General features: G+C 41.6%; 1 long non-coding RNA gene across 1 annotated transcript; it reads left to right on the forward strand.

Annotated features, from left to right (window-relative positions):
* Positions 1–205: 205 nt before the first annotated feature.
* Positions 206–4,713, forward strand: LOC106605782 (uncharacterized). The gene is made up of 4 exons (XR_001328935.2): positions 206–2,234; positions 2,681–2,741; positions 2,890–3,051; positions 3,205–4,713. It is a non-coding gene; the product is annotated as an uncharacterized lncRNA (long non-coding RNA).
* The last annotated feature ends 868 nt before the right edge of the window (positions 4,714–5,581 follow it).

The raw sequence follows: 5,581 nt of genomic DNA on the forward strand, positions 1-5,581 counted from the left end.
AGGTTGGCATGACGGTGGAGGACACCATGCGTATTGGAGATGGCAGTGCACATTGTGATGTTCCCACCACGTTGGCCAGGAACATCTATAAAGGCTCTGTGGCCAATGACGTTTCTCCCCCTTCTTCTGGTCTTTGCTAGGTTGAACCCAGCCTCATCTATAAAGATGAACTCATGTGGGATTGCATGAGCATCCATTTCCAGTACTCCCTGAAAACGAAGAACAAAAGCAGTCAATATGGTGTTATCCAGTACACTGGGAAACAATGTTGCGTGTAGTGTACTGCAGTCAATATTGTACTTACATCCACATATGCTCGTCTGACCTCTTTGTTTCTTTGAGAGTTTCTCTCAAACAGCACCTTATAAAGTTGTTTCATTCTGATTTGGTTTTGCTTGAGAATGCGAGTCAATGTGGACAGACTGACTTGTTGAATGTTGTTGAATATGGTGTTGTCTTGGATGATGTGGCTTTGAATTTCTCGTAATCTGATTTCATTATTTTCCAAAACCAAGTTTACAATGGCAGCTTCCTGTACCCTGGTGAACATTTGGCCCCTTCCTCCACCATGGTTGCGTCTCTCAGTCCTTTAGAAAAACAAAAACAAAAATGTAGGGCTTGGACAATGCAGCCTAAAGATATTTCCCCCACAGTAGAGTAAATTCTACAGGAAATTTGTGCAGTTAGTGTATGACATCAGCCATTCATGAAGTAAACAGGTGTCACCCAACTGATACACTATGACATGGGGTGTACTACATAGTGTGAAATTTTTTTTGGTTACATACCTGTACTCCAGTCTAAATGTCCGGATGACACAGGCGACAGTGAAACGGCTCAAGTTGGGCTGCACTCTCTGTCCAGCCTCTCGCATTGTCAGCCCATGGTTGATGACATGATCAACTAAGGTTGCTCTGATTTCATTTGAAAGTTGTTGTCTTCTTTGGCCATGAACTCCTCTACCAGCTCTACCCCTACCTCTCACTCTTCCTCCCCCTCTCATTCTCACCCTCCCTCTTCCTCTTCCTCACTCTGCAACGACTTCCATTGTTGTTGTAAAACAAAAGGTGCTCACCTGTGGTCTTTTCACAGTGCTTACTTCCTGATTGAAGTGGTAACCATTAACCATTGAGGTGTTTGGCCAGGTGGCACATGTATTGGCCAATTAGCTCATGTAGTGTCATTTTGAATGGCAGTGTTTTGAAATGGCAAACATGTGACTTTATGTGAGATTGTTGTGTCTTATGCAGAGAACCGTGTGCAGTGCATTTAAAAAGTGCCATTTTGAATTGCAAAATGTGTGTAAAGCAGAAAATGTTTTTAGACTTTTGGAGACTTGAGAAGAGGTTTTGCTCTCTGTGTGTCAGTTTAAATAATTGTGCTGTGCATGTCATTTTAGTGTGTTAGCAATTGGAAAAAACTGTAGCCAAAACTGTGCCAGTCTTTCATTTCCAGGGGTGTTTGGGTGGTGCTGTTTTTTCAATAGAAACCTCTGAAGTACAACTCTTCTTTACCCTTGAATTACTGGACTGTACATTTGTAAATATCATCACTGTTGCACTGTGGGCATACAGTACAATACTGTAAATCAAACCATCTACTGTCCAACTGTGTGCCCAAAACCCAAAGAACTATGCTGCTGGATCCCCCATTCCACTATTGAACTGAGTAACAGGTTAGATTCTCTCATGGCCTTAAACAACCCTAGGCCTTATTTGAATGACTTAGCATGGAGTATTATTTTACCTTTGTTCTGTTACATCACACATTCCTTGGCTATGTTCTCAAAATATTGCATGAGGACACCTGTTAAATTTCCATGTATTGGTTCAACAACACCAGTGTGTATAAAGTAGGACTGAGCCCAGTAGACTACATTACTGCCCTACCAATCAAAAAGGCAGTAACTGCTAATTTGGTCGAAAACGATTTGATGTCATTGAAGAGAGAGTATGCAGGTGAAGTTGCTGTACTAAATGACCGCGTAAAGGTATTTTATTTTTCTTACCTGGTCCATATAAGTGTTGGCATCTGAACATGAAAGAGCATTTCCTGTAATTCCAGTCCACACAGCTGAACTGTCAGCCATGGGGGCTAGACTGAGCGCCAGTGAGAGCCAGGTGAAGGAGCTGCAGAAAGATGGGGTGAACCAGAGAGTGGAGATGAGTGTCACAAAGACTGAACTGCAGTTCCACAAAAACAAGATGGAGGAACTGGAGAGAGAGAGAAGACAGGTAAAGCCCAGAAGTTACCTCTAGCCTTATTACTTTGATGTAGAAAGAAGCTGTTTGTTTGAATTCATCAACGCATCATTTTCATTTTCTTTACATGACATTTTAGCACTAGATGGCAGAGTGACAGCCAGTGAGAGCCAGGTGGAGGAGCTGTAGACAGAGAACAGAGGGAAAGTAAGACAGCTACATGTCATTTGATTACTTTGATCAACAAAGACATGGTTTGATGAAGTCATCAACAGTTTTTTAGTATTGTTACATGATATCCTAGGACTTGGGACCAGAGTGACAGTCAGTAGAGGAGCTGAAGAGAGAGAATGCATGTAAGACATGGATATTCATATACTTATAAAGGGATTTGAAGGCTGTTTATGTGAACTATTTCTAACAAGTTTTAGTGTTTTATTCAATATTGGTCAGAAAGTATATTTTTTATATTGTTGCAGTTTTGGGGGGCAGAGTGACAGCCACCGAGAGAGGTGGAGGAACTGAAAACAGTCAATTCAGGTAAGACGAACAGTCTTGCAGAACAAGGGGTGTTACTATTTTCTGTTATTTTCTTCATCATTTTATTAACGATGTTGTCATTGTTTATGTAATACATATTTTTGTGTATGATGGTGAAAAAATCATTAACATTTTCCTGTGTTCACAGAGATACCAAAGGTGGCATTCTCTGCTGCTTTAGGTAGTACAGTGGGACCCTTCAATTCTGAAACCATTCTGAAACCACCAACATCGGCCAGGCCTACTGACATCACCCTGATTTCCTCCAATGTCATCACTAACATCAGCCAGGCCTGCATTCCAGTTACAGGTAGTGCAAACACATCAATCTACATGTATGAATACACATGTCCATAGGGACCAGATACAGACACTGAGTCCAACATCACTAACAGGCTGCTCCAGTGTCTGGTGGCTTTGAGAGACTGACCGTGTTGATCTCGCTCTGTTTCCTCTGATGCAGGTTTCTTCACAGCACCAGTGAGAGGACTCTACTTCTTCAGATTCACAAGCCATGGTGACCGCTCATCATCTTACGTGGGTGCAGCCTTGTACAGGAATGACCAGATAATAATGCAGGCACATCAGTATAACCATGGATGGGATCAGGATGTATCCAGTGCTGTAACTCTAGAGCTGGAGGAGGTGGATTTGGCCTACCGCGCCTCCACTTTACTTACAGATTACATGATGACTCAAAAAACCACAACATCTTCAGTGGATTCCTGATCTTCCCTATGTAATGATGCAAAATGATGCCTAGACATGGGGTACTCTGAGCTCCAATTGTTTCTGTATACAAAAATGCAAGTATTTTTGTGTCATTTACTGTCAGTGTTGAATTTCGTTTAGGAAAATATCTGCTCATTTTTTAAATTCTACACATTTGATGAATGGTGTTAAGTAAGTGAGGGAAGGGAATTTTGAGTTTGCACTTTTGAAGAAAGAGAGAGAAAGAAAGAAAAAAGGGAAGCGAGAGAGAGAGAGTTGGGGTGAGAGGGGGGATGAGAGAGAGAGGAAGGAGGTAGATTTGTAAGAGCTCAGCTGTGTCCTTCAGATGTAGCTCTGTCCCTCTGTGGGGAGCAGCTGCACCATGACACACACACAGGCCTGGGCTACATTCAAGATCACAACGCTCTGGAATGTTTCTATTTTCTGTTTACCATAATACAGAGGAGGCTGCTGGGAGCAGCTAAAGGAGGACCGGTGCACTGGAATGGCTGGAATGGAATTAATGGAACGGAGTCAAACGTGTTGTTTCCATATGTTTGACATGTTTGATACCGTTCCATTGATACTGTACCATTTCAGCCATTACAAGGAGCCCTTCCTCCTATAGCTCCCTCCACCAGCCTCCTCTGCCGTAAAGCTTAGAAACATTTTGCTCTGTAGCACTATGGTTTAACTTAGACAACCTTACGAAAACCACCGCTGACAGATGCTCATTCAGTAACAACATCCAGTAGGCCTATATTCAACACAAACACCATAATACACAGTTATGTTGTGACTTTTGGCTAATTAATATTCAATATAATGTATTGATTAATTACTGGAATAATTAAATTATCTAATTTATTTGATTAATTTGGTAATCCTATCCAAATGAATATTAGAGGGGCATCATTAAGGGTTGGATGTAGAGAAACCCTTGAATTAACTCTATCAGTAGTAGTCGTTTAAACGTTATATCATTAATTACTATATCAACAATATAATCCTGTCAATTTGACTATATTCTCATTCTGAATAGCCGATAAACTCTGGCGTCTGGAAGACTGACACTGAGAGTGTCAGTCTTTTGACACAGAGTGGTAAAACAGGAAGGGAGAGGAGTGTAGTTTTTACCTTGTGATAGGGCGTAAACTACTCCGTAAAAGGAAGGACTGCCCCCCTTTCACCCCATTTAATGCAGGCACAGGGAATACCTGTTCTCCAACACCTACAACTGAGGGGCTTTTGTCAATAAAAACCTGTAAATGTTGGTCTGTAGGGTGTGTGATTTCACTCGTGGGCTCTTGTTACAACAGTGACTAAAAGTGAGTTAAACATGAGTGTAAGTGTGAGTGGAACTGCCAAGACTGTAACCACCTGTTGTGAACTAACAGAGAGGTAGACAGATGGAGAGAACCCAGGGGAATAGAATCACCTGTAGCTAGCCGCATTGAAGCATTCGGACATCCCGAAGCTCCGTCATGCGCTCGCCATGCAGCTGTCCCCGGCCAAGTTTGCCTTCGGGGGAAATGAAGAATGTCTCATCACCCTTCATCCTTGTTTATTCTGGCTGTTAAATGGAGAGTAAGCAGCCTGTGGCTCTGTTTCACTCAGGGACATGATAAAAGAAAGAGGAGCTATAGCACAGACAGTGGTATGGGGAGTTCTGGGACTGACAACTGTCTTATTTTTGTGATTGGCTAGCTGTTTGAACTACGGAAAGCTGAAAGTTTACATTTTCCACAACATCTATATCCAAATTGCCAAATGTTTGTTATGGCATACTTTAAAATTGTATGTTATGACACCTTTTTTTGAGTAGGCCTAACTTGTGTTTTATAACCATTTTTCAAATAATTATTTCCTGTTAAACTAGCCCACTGGGATGAACATAATCTAACAGCTTCTCATTAGAAGTAAATGTATGCAACCTAGGTTGAATTGGGATGCAGCTTGTTGAAGCGGCCTTCGAATACACTTGAGATTCTAATGCCGATTTAAATTGGCAGTTTTATCATATTCAATTGCTTGAAGATCCATCTTTCCCCTAATGCGATTCTGATCAATTTAACCCCTTACTGTCTCTATAGGTACCAACTTCAGCTGATTGAGATTCATAGCACACT

This window comes from Salmo salar, chromosome ssa05, assembly GCF_905237065.1.
Source record: "Salmo salar chromosome ssa05, Ssal_v3.1, whole genome shotgun sequence".
Classification (NCBI taxonomy): domain Eukaryota; kingdom Metazoa; phylum Chordata; class Actinopteri; order Salmoniformes; family Salmonidae; genus Salmo; species Salmo salar.